The 14,321-nt window shown below is 37.7% G+C and overlaps 1 protein-coding gene across 3 annotated transcripts in view; it reads left to right on the forward strand.

Annotated features, from left to right (window-relative positions):
* Positions 1 to 14,321, forward strand: part of LOC115222465 (fos-related antigen 2) — a 33,064-nt gene that overhangs the window by 17,028 nt on the left and 1,715 nt on the right. For 2 of the 3 annotated variants that reach the window (XR_005003256.1, XR_005003258.1), the window contains exon 5: positions 10 to 2,383. The gene's annotated coding sequence lies outside the window, so the exon portion shown is untranslated. Of the gene's footprint in view, positions 1 to 9; positions 2,384 to 6,728; positions 6,747 to 14,321 lie in introns of those variants that run through there. The other variant, XR_005003257.1, reaches the window with a different exon arrangement.

Genomic DNA, 14,321 nt, shown 5'->3' on the forward strand with positions numbered 1-14,321 from the left:
GTGTGTGTGTATATATATATATACACATATATATATACACACACACACATATATACATATATGTATGGATCATATGTTACAAACTGTGTTAAACAGTTTGTATATTTAAAAAAAAAAGCATAATTTACATCATTCCATGAATTCTACAATGTAAAATATTCCTGTTTACTTTTTGAATAATTATGCTTTTTCTTAGCATAATTGCTTCCTTATTGCACTAATGTTTTATTGGTGTTGGGTTGTTTTATAAGCCAACCGTAATGAGGAATGAAATTGTCCTTATTTTAGTTGCATTCAATGAGGAATTTTTTTACATCTCAAGTGCCAGTTATTTATTTTTTTAATGAAATGAAAGGCTAACATGCTTTTAAATGTTCTAATTTTAATCAAATGCTGTGAAGTTTTTTTATCTGCTCTTTTGAAACATTAATCTTTGGAGTAAATTTTTATTGGTGGGTTCTAACTTTTTCTTACCCACAATTCCTTTTTGTAAACTTTTTTACACTAAAATAAAAAAAAACATACCTTTTCATCTCTTCCACCAATTTTTGTATTCATAGAAAGAGTTACTACAATTCTGTTCACACATAAGCATTCTGCCTTTTTTAATTTGCTATGAAAGATTTACGCTTATTGTACCTGGAGCTTTTTTTCCAGCAATAGGAGAAAAGATATTGGTGAGCTTAATCTACCATCCAGACAATGTTTGTCAAAAAAAAGATGAAAAAAAAAACAACTACGATTAAAAAAGAAAATAACTCTTCATATCTTTTTTAATATATATTTTCTTTTAATTCAGGTTTTAAGAAAATCAAATAAGTAATTTATCCTTTCTGTCCATCCAAAACTCTTCTCTGAGAGTTTTGAGCTAGAAACATTGCCTTATGCCAAAATTATTCTTCTAATGTAAAATCCAGTCCTTTATTTATACGTCAGGGCACATGAGTGTATGATGGATATTCTGTTTCGTCTTTGTTTATTATAAAATGCAATATTATGCCACCATGTGTATGCCAACTCACTGTTAATTCTGTTTACTTTCAACGCTAAAGTAAATAATAGATCAATCTTTCCGAATGTTGAATGCAATAGTTTATATTTTGTTCCTTTCGCGCGCATGAGTGTAAGGGTGTCTGTGTGTGTGTATGTTCTAAATGCATTATGCACTTCCTTTTCTATGTAAATGTACATGTGTGTGTGTAAGACAGAGAGTGCGTTTACAAGTGTCTATATATATTGCTTCAATGTGTTCCTCTCTATCGCATTACATATATTTGTCACTATATTTGTGTCCAGTAAACCGTAAAAATCACACTTAAAAGATTTATTTTTTTCTCTTGATATTTTCTTAATATATATATTTCCTTTTTTTAGTATCAAAATTTTTCTAATCAGCAAAAGGGAATTTTAGAAATTATTTTTCCTACAAACTCATTTATACAATGACGATATAATAAACTCAACAGAATTTTTTGTCCTCAATATTTTTGCAATTTTTGAAGACATTTTCTTCCCCCCCTGCCGCTTAAACAATTCATTGAAATCAATTTTTAAAAGCTGTACTTTTCGTTCTTCGAATCATTTAAATCATGTAATATTTCTTACCAAAGGATATTTTGCTTATTAATTTACTTTGATCATTATTATTAATTATCATTATTATTAATATTATTCCATTAAAAAAAATAAATAAAAAGACCACTAAAATCCCGAAAGGAAGTTTTGATGCAAAAATGCGCTAACAGAAAGAAAAAAAATATTGGAAAAAAAAAATGAAAACAAATACATATATCATAATATTTATAAGTAAAATTGATTTCAAAATTATATTTTAAATATTTAAACATAAGAACTCTGTGCTGGTAACAGAGTGAGATATATATGTGTGTGTATATATCTATATTTTATAAGATGTATGTGTATATATACATATGTATATATATATATGTATATACATATATATTTATGCATATATATATTATTAGATAACGAATCATATGGTATACACCTGGTAGATTACCGGTAAAGCACGTTCACTTTCACAGTGTTCGTTAGGTATTTGATTAATGAGAGAGATGGAAGATACAAGAATGTTTATTGATCACTATAATTGTTTCAACCCATCTAGTATCAGTCCCTCATGAGTGTGATACTGGACATCTGGTTTAGGTGTATCTGTCGATGTAGATGTGTCCCCTCAAGTGATTATAAGATGTATCTCATTAAAATAATGTCTGTTCCATAAGATTTCTTCTTGGAATGTGTATACAAAAGCAGCAACTTAGGGATACAGCTTCATTATTATAGAAGATCAATAACAGAAATCAGATGCAAAAAAAAAAAAAACAAGTACACAATACAGTGAAAGAAGTGTTAGATATAACTTAGTAGATATGGATGTACAAATGGCTGCGCAAGTCAATACCTAAAAGTGGCTAGTGGTACGACTCCACTTGGTGAGGTGTCACATTCTGTGGTAGGGTTGACTAGGTCTGGTCAATATACTTATAGTCATGAATGCCTACATAAATATAGACATAGTAGATATAAACAGCTAATGAAATAACTGATAGCCTATAGAAAGTATTAATGCTAGGGTTAGGACCAACAATGTAGATAAGTATAGGCTTTTTTTTGTGAGCAATTCTTATTGAGAGGCTAAAGTTGGTATTTATCTCGCATTAATCGGTATACAATGGCCAAAGAGTATCAAAATGATATTAATTACTAGTGTGGCATTGTGTTTATAAGAATGGGGAGGTTGCAGTTAATTCATTAATACATTTAGGTAAACTATGATTATTAATTTGGTCAACAGTTACTCAAATTCATTCCCACTGGATTGTGCGAAAGTGCTTTTATAAGCATCCTGAAAATTTCAGAAATCCTATGTATGAGTTTTTCATTGGTCCACAAAATAGACTGCAATTCCTCAGAGCAGAGTCTGCATCTCCTGGAAAGGACCTTAGTTGTGTATGTCTTATTATGGATCAAGTGAGGCCATATTTAATCTTGTCCTCCTTAAGTTGCTACACAAAATCAACCAAAGATGTCGAATGCCTCTTGTTGGTTTTATTGATGCTGGCGACATGGTTGCGATAACAATTCATGAATGAATCAGCCGTTACCCCAGTGTAAATGTATGGTCCTCCCCTTGTGCGTATGGTGCATTTATATGCAAGGTTGGTACTCATACAGAGATTTATCAATAGTCTAAAGAATTATTTCCTATGCCTTTCAAGTTGTACTTTACTACATCTGTCCAGGAAGAATAGAGCATCATCTCTATATGGATCTCCTGCAATTTTCGGAAAGGAAGACTGGATTAACAAAAGGATATATATATATATATATAATCAACCAATTGTGTGACTTGTGCAGTCAGATGATCCATTGCGATATCAAAAGCATTCTCTCTCTATCTGACTGGTTCCATAATTTACCATCCCATGAGGGATTGATGCTAGATAGGTCAAAACAATTGTAGTGATTAATAAACATTCTCTCATTAATCAAATATATACGTATATATATATATACATATACATACATATATATATATATGTGTGTGTGTGTGTGTATATATAAACACACACATATATACATGCATATACATTTTTTTTTTACATATTCCATTGCAACATGTGTAATATCTATATTTGTCAAGTGTATTATTACACATGTAGCATCCAATTGTTGATACAAAAAAACTTCCCTTTTTTTGTTTCTTTGTTTTTTTTTTGTTTTTTTTTAATTCCTTTTATTTATTACCTATTTCTTGCCCCCCTGCCATTACCTTTTTTTTTCTATCAGATTCATCTTTTTCTATAAAATTTGAAATTTCATTGCTGACAATTTTAATCATGTATCCAAAAATATCATAAATGTTGAGATTAGAGAAGAAAAAAAAAATAAAGGCTTCCTTCCTCCTCTCACTCTCTCTTTCTTTCCTTCTCTCTTCTCTCCTTTCTCACTTTACCTTTTCTGCCTGTCTGTCTGTCTCTCTCTCTCTCTCTCTCTCACTATCTTTCTCTCTGACTCACTTGGACTTTTCCCTTCTTCTTTTTTTTTAACTTATAATCTTAATTTAAATGGACACAACGCAGTAATTGACATTTTGTGATACAGTAATGGTTACATGCAATGCTTGAAATAAAATTTGTTAGCATCACACAACTGATACTGGTTTTGACTTGTTTTTTTAAATATTTTTTTTTTATTTTGTCTCTCTTCTTTTTTTTTTTATCTTTATAAATGATTCATGTAAATGGAATGTTCCAAGCAAGACATGGTCCTTCAATCCATCTAGGAGAGCAGCATATCTGAATAAGAACTGACTCAGATTATGACAAACCCATCATCCAACCCTTGCCAGAATGGAAAGCAGACATAAAAATGATGATGAAGTTTCTATTCTTGTTTGGAGTAGTCAGTGGGATGATGGCTCTACAAGTTGAAAAATATTTTGTCTTTCTCTTCTTTATTTTTTTCAAATTCCTATGGAATGATTTATCTGTTGAAGACACCATTTTTACTGTGGGATGATCTCTTTCTCTCTCTCTCTCTCTCTCTCTCTCTCTCTCTCTCTCTCTCTCCTCCCCTCTCCTAACCATTCAGCTGTAAAACAGAACAAGCTAAGTTTATCAATATCCTCAGAAACAAAACAATGGTTATACTAAGATTTGAACTTATGACTATATGGTCAGCAGTCCACAGCTCTTGTGCAAAAATATACACAAAAGATATTTTAAGATAAGTTGCAAATAGCTCAACAACTGTATATACTAATCATGAGATCAATATTTGAATAGGATCCATGCTATTTTTCTCTTTCTCTTGTTCAAATTGTAGAATATGCACAATCAAAATTACAAATAGCTGAATTTCCTTTGAATTTTATCCCACTATCTTAAAAAAAAGGACACTTTAACCTTTTAGTGTTCTGGTTACTCTGTCAAATGTAATGTTCTTTTTTTATTCCAATTGTTTTCAGTTAACCATGCATTATCTTATAGCTTTGAGGTTTCAGTATTGTGCTTGTTTATTATTTAAGAGTGTTAGTGTAGGATAGGTGTGAGAGGTTAGATACGGCCAGTTTGAATGTAAAATGTAGAATATTTGAGTCAGATTTGGCCTGTTTAACCCTTTCGTTACTTTATTTATTTTGAGATGCTCTGTGCCTTCTTTTAATTATTTTAAATATAACAAAGACTTTAGTAAAATAATTTAGTTATCATTAAGCTAGTGTTAGGAACATAAATTCTGACTAAGGTTTGGTGGAAGATTTTAATTAAAAACTTATGAAAACAAGACATTTGTACTACAGAGCCAGAGGCAGTTGGTATCAAAAGGGTTAAGAATTGTTTATATATTTTAACCTTTTCGTGACCATATTTCTGTTGAGAAGCTCTGTGTTTCTTTCAATTAATTTTAAATATAACACAGAATTTAGTAAAATAACTTTAAGTTATCATTAAGCTAGTGTTAGGAACATAAACTATGACTAAGGTTTGGTGGAAGATTTTAATTCAAAACTTAGGGAAACAAGATATTTCTAATCAGAGCCAGATCCGGTTTCAGCCGGGTGGGTAACGAAAGGGTTAAATGCTAAAAAATTGAATAATGTCCTAGATACATAGCATCTTGGAAAAAGCATACAACTAATAAAGAAATGTTACAACTAGCAAATGATGGAAGCACTCCGTCGGTTACGACGACGAGGGTTCCGGTTGGTCCGAATCAACAGAACAGCCTGCTTGTGAAATTAACGTGTAAGTAGCTGAGCACTCCACAGACCCGTGTACCCTTAACGTAGTTCTCGGAGATATTCAGCGTGACACAGAGAGTGACAAGGCCGGCCCTTTGAAATACAGGTACAACAGAAACAGGAAGTAAGAATGAGAGAAAGTTGTGGTGAAAGAGCACAGCAGGGATCACCACCATCCCCTGCCGGAGCCTTGTGGAGCTTTTAGGTGTTTTCGCTCAATAAACACTCACAACACCCGGTCTGGGAATCGAAACCGCGAGTCCGCTGCCCTAACCACTGGGCCATTGCGCCTCCACACAACTAGCAAATACATAACTCAATTAACAGAAGAAAAAAATGGAAGCTAAAGCAGACTGGTTACACAGAAAGAACAAAAGCTATAGAAAGACAAATACTAGAAGGAAAGATAAATGATGAATGCTGAAGAGGCAGACTTAGGAGAAACTGGTTTGGTAGCATAAAGGACTGGACTAAACTATGATCTGGTGAATGTGTAAGACTGGCAGAGAAACGACCTGAATGGAGATCTTTGATATCCAGCCTGTTGAGAGTAGATATCACACCTGCTACGGATGATGATGATGATCTCATACCAGGCAGATTGGCTGAGTCATTAAGAGTGCTGAATAGAATATTTTGCAAGTGAATTTGGTAGAAGGAAACTGTAGCAGCCTGTAGTGTATATATTTATATATAAATATATATTTATATATATATATTTATATATATATACACAAACACACAAGAGAGAGGATGATGAAAAGTTCCTGGCTTTGAGGATATTGTGAAAGGCCTAGCTGGAAGCTCAACCATCCGATTTTTTTTACAGGGCTTAGAAACACTGAAGGATTGCTAGAAATAAGTGTGTGAATCTGAGAAGGGGAATATGTTGAATGAAATCATAATTAACTGACCCTCCTCAATTTCTTTTCACCCAAAAGCAACAACTACACACACACACATATATATATATATATATATATATATATATATATTAATAGTTATCGCCATACTAATATGGCAGTCTAAATATAAGCTTTAGTCTTATATTTAGACGCCATATTAGTATGGTGATAACTATTAATATCCAGTAACGCTGCCGTAATCTCCTTTAGAGAGACTTAGTAATTTTAATATTTCTATATATATATCATCATCATCATCATCATCGTTTAACGTCCGCTTTCCATGCTAGCATGGGTTGGACGGTTCAACTGGGGTCTGGGAAGCCGAAGGCTGCACCAGGCCAGTCAGATGTGGCAGTGTTTCTAAGCTGGATGCCCTTCCTAACGCCAACCACTCCGAGAGTGTAGTGGGTGATTTTATGTGCCACGACACAGGTGCCAGACGAGGCTGGCAGACGGCCACGCTCGGATGGGTTTTTATGTGCCACCGACACAGGTGCCAGACGAGGCTGGCAGACGGCCACGCTCGGATGGTGGTTTTTTATGTGCCACCGACACAGGTGCCAGACGAGGCTGGCAGACGGCCACGCTCGGATGGTGTTTTTTTTATGTGCCACGACACAGGTGCAGACGAGGCTGGCAGACAGCCACGCTCGGATGGTGTTTTCTTATGTGTCACCGACACAGGTGCTAGACGAGGCTGGCGGACGGCCACGCTCGGATGGTGTTTGTTACGTGCCCTCAGCACGGAGGCCAGTCATTGCGGTTACTGGCTACGGTCACGTTCGGATGGTTTTCTTATGTGCCACCGGCACTGGTACCACAAGGATACAAATTCCATTGATGTTCATCTATTTTGATTTGGTTCGATTGATTTGATAAGATTCGATTCTCACTTGCCTCAAAAGTCTTCACAAGTGTCACAAGAAGGAAGGTATGCACAGGTGGACTGACTACGTCCCAGGTAGGGGCCACGGATTATGGCTTCACTAGTCTTGCCGGGTCTTCTCACCGCACAGCATACTTCCATAGTCTCGGTCTCTAGTCATTTCCATGGTGAGACCTAACGTCCGAAGGTCGTGCTTCACACCTCGTCCAGGTTTTCCTGGGTCTAACCTCTTCCACGGTTCCCTCAACTGCTAGGGATTGGCACTTTCTCACACACCTCTCTTCATCCATTCTCGCCACATGACCATACCAGCGCAATCGTCTCTCTTGCACACAAAACTGATGCTTCTTAGGTACAACATTTCTCTCAAGGTACTAACGCTCTGTCGAGTAAGTACACTGACATTACACATCCATCGGAGCATACTGGCTTCGTTCCTCACGAGCTTACGCATGTCCTCAGCAGTCACGGCCCATGTATATATATATATATGATATATACATCATCATCGTTTAATGTCCATTTTCCATGCAAACATGGGTTGGACAGTCTGGAAAGCCAGGAGGCTGCACCAGACTCCAATCTGATCTGGCAGTGTTTCTACAGTTAGATGCCCTTACTAATGCCAACCACTCCGTGAGTGTAGTGGGTGCTTTTTATGTGCCACCGGCACAGGGGCCACAGGGGGTTGGCAATGGCCATGATCAGTTGGTGCTTCTTATGTGCCACTGGCACGGAAGCCAGCTAAGGCGACGCTGGCATCGGCCATGTTCAGATGGTGCTTTTTATATGCCACCAGCACAGGTATCACAACTACAATTCCCATTTGATTTTTATTTTGATGTTGATTTACTTGACTCAATAGATCTCCTCAAGCACACCAGGTCACCTTATGATCCAAGGCACTTTGGAAGGGCTGGGGCTGGTTGTGTGAAGCTGGTGTAGGATACAGCCATGAGCTCACTTTATTTGTCGGGTCCTCACAGTCACAGCATATATCCAGAGCTCTCAGTCTTTCGTCTTTGCCTCTATGAGGCCCAACGTTCAAAGGTCATGCTTGACCACTTCATCCCATGTCTTCTTAGGTCTACCTCTACTCCGGATTCCTTCAACTGTTTGGGAGTGGCACTTCTTCACACATCTCTCCTCATCCATCCATAGTACATGACCATACCAGCACAGTCGTCTCTCTTGTACACCACATCTGATTCCTTTTATGCCCAACTTTCTCTCAGGGTGCTTACACTCTGTCTTGCATGGACACTGACATTACACATCCAGCGGATCATGCTAGCTTCATTTCTTTCGAGCCTACTCATATCCTCTGCAGTCACAGCCCATGTTTCACTTCTGTGAAGCATAGCAGTTCGCACACATGAGTCATACAATCTACCTTTCACTCTAAGCAAGAGACCCTTTGTTACCAGTAGGAATAGAAGCTTTCTGAACTTTGCCCAGGCTATTCTTATTCTAGGGGTAACACTCTCTAAGCATCCACCCCCACTACTAACTTGGTTACCTAGGTAGCAGAGGCTATCAACTACTTCTAGTTTCTCCCTCTGGAGTATGATGGAATCTGTTTTCTACGTATCTGTGGTGTCTATTGCCCTTGTGCATCTGCTACATACAAAAGCTATCTTGTTGGTTAATTTTCCTTTGATGTTGCTGCACCATTTATGTGTCCATAGCTTACACTGTGTACATCATATGGAGTTTCTACCTACACCTTTTCTACAGATTGAGCAGGGCTAACTACCTGAGGAGGTGTGTGCTGAGTTTGCCTTCCTACTTACTAGAACTTTGGTCTTTGCTACATTGACTCTAAGGCCTTTGGATTCTAAACCTAGCTTCCACACTTGAAATTTCTTTTCTAGTTCTGATAGTGATTCTGCTATGAGAGCCAGGTCATCAGCATAGAGGAGCTCCCAGGGGTAACCCATCTCGAATTCCTCTGTTATTGCCTGGAGGACTGTGATGAATAAAAGGGGATTGAGGGCTGAACCTTGGTGGACCACTACTTCTACCCGGAATTCTACACTATACTCATTGCCAATCCTAACCTTACTAACGGCCTCTCTGTATAGGGCCTGTACAGCCCTTATTAACCATTCGTCAATCTCCAGTTTCCGCATTGCCCACCAGATAAGGGATCGGGAGACCCTGTCAAAGACTTTCTCCAAGTCCACAAAAGCTAAGTAGAGGGGTTTATCTTTAGCTAGGTATTTTTCCTGCAGTTGTCGAACCAGGAATATAGCATCAGTGGTGCTTCTACTCAGCACAAAACTGAACTGCATCTCATCTAAGCAGACTCTCCCCCTAATAAGATGGGCTACAACCCTTTCCATGACCTTGATCACCTGATCCAGCAGTTTAATACCCCTGTAGTTATTTCTACCTAGAGCAACACCTTTACCCTTATAGCAGTTGACTATGGTGCTGCTATGCCAGTCATTGGGTATGACTCCATCATGAACTACATACACACACACACACACACACACATATGTATGTAACTCAAACAAGTAAAAGATAAAAATAGTTTGCTGTATTTATTCCAGTACTTTGTGTTCTGCCTTTACTTTGATTTTTTTTTTTTTTTTGCCACTATTTTTCAACCACAATGAATTGGTAACTGAGTCTATGATAAAAGACAAATACCCAAAGTGCCTTGTAATGGAAATGAACTTCCTAAACTAATAGCCTTGTCTGTACCCATAGATTATGAGTTCAAATCTACTGTAGTGATTTTGATGAATTTTGGGGAAAACACACAGAAATGCAATATTTTATGTTATTTCATTGTTTTGGTTCACCTAACTGCTTGAAATAGACACAAAATTTTGTAGCAAAAAAGGTCAATGATGATAATGATCAACATTCTCAACTCAAAAGAAGCTCATGGAGAAAAGATGACTCAGAGAAAAGGGAAATGTAATTCTCTTGTGTTCTGTTGCTGGCTACAAACCAAAACAACCAAAGTATTCCTGCAATACGTTTTCTTAAATTGGCACCATGGGAAAACGTCTCCAGTTGTAAGCCTTGTGAGTGAATTTGGTTGGTGGAAACTGTACAGAAGCCTATCATGTGTGTGTGTGTTATATATTTGTCCTCCATCTCAACTCGACAACTGGTGTTGATTTTTGTTTATGTCCCCATAACTTAGCACTTCAGCAAAAGAGACTGATAGAATAAGTACCAGGCTTTAAATAAATAGATACTGAGGTTGATTTGTTTGACTAAAACGACGCTCTTAGGTGGTGCCCCAGCATGGCCACAGACCCATGACTGAAACAAGATAAAAGATAGAAATAAATCACTTGTAGCTGGCTGCTTTAAATATTGGACCAAATTACTTTGGTTCTACTGTTTTGTATCTAAGCACCAAACCAGAGTTGTGTTCATTGGTCAAGACAACTAAATTACCTATTTCTTTACTACCCACAAGGAGCTAAACACAGAGGGGACAAACAAGGACAGACATAGGTATTAAGTCGATTACATCGACCCCAGTGCGTAACTGGTACTTAATTTATTGACCCCGAAAGGATGAAAGACAAAATCGACCTCGGCAGAATTCGAACTCAGAACGTAACGCAGACGAAATACCACTAAGCATTTCGCCCTGTGTGCTAACGTTTCTGCCAGCTCACCGCCTTGACAACTAAATTACCTACAGCTGGCTCAACCTATCTGTCTATAAATAGGTATGCTTTAGCCACAGGAATACTGTATAATTAATTGATTCACTTGTTAATCAGTGGTATATGGTAGTGGTTGTTGTATTGGCTGTGCTGCCACAACCAATGCCACCAAATTTCAGGCAGGAGTTTGTGACCGACAATTGAAGAAGTTTAAATTTCTTTCCCTTTTTGGTTCAGTGGCAAAGTTTGAAATGGACACGTTGCAGGTAATTTATGTGTGTGCATATGAGTGTGTGTGTGAGTGTGTGTGTGTTAATGTGTGTGTGTGCATATGTGAGTGTGTGTGTGTGCATGTGAGTGTGTGTGAGTGAGTGTGTGTGTGAGTGTGTGTGTGTGAGTGTGTGTATGTGAGAGTGTGTATGTGTGTATGAGTGTGTGACTGTGTGTGTGTGATTGTGTGAGTGTGCGTGTGTGCATGTGAGTGTGCGTGTGAGTGTGTGCGTGTGTGTGAGAGTGTGTGTGTGTATGAGTGTGTGAGTGTGCGTGTGTGTGCATGTGAGTGTGTGTGAGTGTGTGTATGAGTGTGTGTGCGTGTGTGAGTGTGAGTGTGAGTGTGAGTGTGTGTGTGTGTGTGAGACAGTGTGTGTGTAACCATTATACAAGTAGTACCCTTTACTTCAAACATTTTGTATAAAAGATGTTTGGCCATGAGGAAATATTATCTTACTTGGAAACTGGTGAGAATTAGCAACAGGAAGGACATCCAGCCTTAGAAAATCTGCCTCAGGGAATTCTGTCTGATCCATGTTAGCCTGGAAAAGTTGAGCCTAAGATGATGATGATGATGATGATGATGACGACAACAGTGATGAGAATGATGCTGATAACTGCAATTGTTTTGTTTTTTACATCCTCTTTTACATGTGAACATGTGTTGAATGGGACTTTTTAAAGCAGTGTTCTATGGTTGGATACCCTTCATAAAGCCAACTCTTTGTGTCTTTTCTCATGACATTGAAATGCAGTGTAAGTAGGCTAAAAACCAGAAATCTCATATATATTCATATATATATACATATATGCACATACAACTATACGAATGCACAAGTTATGTAAGTGAATCAAATCAATTATGTAACTTTACAGTCAACCAAGATTTATATATAAATCTTTAATTAAGTATTATCATGGCCATAATTACACTGCTAATGGAGACAATCATGCAATCATGCAATATAATAATACAAAACACAAAAACCACCATAAATCTTGAACCGCTTAACAAATTCGACCATATGAGAATGAAGGACAATTCAGAACAATGAGATGCCCAAAATATAAAAGATTCACAGACAACAAGCATGTCAAACATATATTCTCATCATCGGCTGCCTGATGGATATCACTATGGTTTCAACACCTGGACAGGACCATTCAAGCCAGCAATGTCAATAATTAATTCTCATGCAGAGTTTATGCCAAACATAAACATTTCTTGGAAATTAATAAGCAAAACCACATGCACACACATGCACACACACATACACTTACATATGTACATGCATACACACACATACACATGCAAACAAACAAACAATCTCTTAAATACACATGTACAGCACAATTGTACTACTTGTAATTTTACAGAGTCCATTTCCCAATATTTTATAATTTATTTAATATGGATTTCTTATTTTGAGAAAGAAATCTGTTGACAAAGGGGAAAGGTTAGGGCCAGGGTTTAACTGATATCAAGTGTCCTGGTCAATCAGTTGAACCACGATGTTACCCACAGATCCATCTTCCTAGTTTTTCAATTTCTCTGTCAAGCTGAGCACCATACTACACATATTGGCAACACTATCATCATCATCATCATCATCATCATTTAATTTCCATGTTGCATTCTGGCATGAGTTGGATGATGTGACAGGAAATGATGGGCCCCTGAATCATGTTCTGCTCCAGTGATTGCTCAGCATGGTTTCTACAGCTTGGTGTCCATCCTAATGCCAACTAATTTACAGTGTGTAGTGGATGCTATTTACTGTGCGTGTATATGTGTGTGTCTGTGTGTCACCGGCTCTAGTGAGATTTTCCAAGGAGCTTGCAAGACAATATACCCTGTGTGGGTGATGTGGAACATTGTACTTGGATGATAATGGTTAGAGCAGTATAAAAGCATGAGAAAAAAGGGCCAGCATGAAATGAGTTTCTTGCTGAAGAGGAACTACGTGGGTACCGATTATTTAATAGAAAAGGGTGGGTTGGAGCTGAAAGTAGTAACGAGGTGCCAGGGTGGATAGGAACGGGAGGGGCAGGAGTGAAAGGTGAGGGTGTGTGTGTGGAGTAGAGATATGTCTGATGGTCAAGGCCAGCATAATAGAAAATGATGATACAGTTAATAGGGTGGCAAAAAAAAAGGGGACGACATGCCAGCAGGGAGGATGCAGGGATGTTGTGAGAAGAGAGAGAGAGAGAGAGGGGGTAGAGCGTGATAGAGGTGGGGAGGTAGGTACAATATATGAGCAAAGGTGCAGTTGTTGAGAGACGTAAAGTATGAGAGGTGCAGTGACATGCATTGATGAATCACATATAGGTGTAGTGTTACAGCCCGAACACGGTGCACTCCTGCTATACCGTTTCTTGTATGCCAACAGATTCTGCTGGTAGCCACCAGTGATTCATAATCTCTGTTTTTTCACTGATGACATTTATATATGTGAGAAATATTTTAATGCGTTACGCACGTAACCATTCTACTAACATTTCAGCTATAATCATCCCGTTACCTTTTCTGGGATGTTATATTCAGTGTTAGCTTATCCTGGATATTTGATCATTTTTATAAAGATGATGGGGTGGTGGTATTAAAGGAGAGAGGCGGCGAGCTGGCAGAAACGTTAGCATGCCGGGCGAAATGCTTAGCGGTATTTCGTCTGCGTTACGTTGTGAGTTCAAATTCTGCCGAGGTTGACTATGCCTTTCATCCTTTCAGAGTCGATAAATTAAGTACCAGTTACACACTGGGGGGTCAATGCAATCGACTTAATACCTATGTCTGTCCTTGTTTGTCCGCTCTGTGTTTAGCCCCTTGAGGGCAGTAAAGAAATAGGTAT

Source organism: Octopus sinensis, linkage group LG20 (assembly GCF_006345805.1).
Source record: "Octopus sinensis linkage group LG20, ASM634580v1, whole genome shotgun sequence".
Taxonomy (NCBI): Eukaryota; Metazoa; Mollusca; class Cephalopoda; order Octopoda; family Octopodidae; genus Octopus; species Octopus sinensis.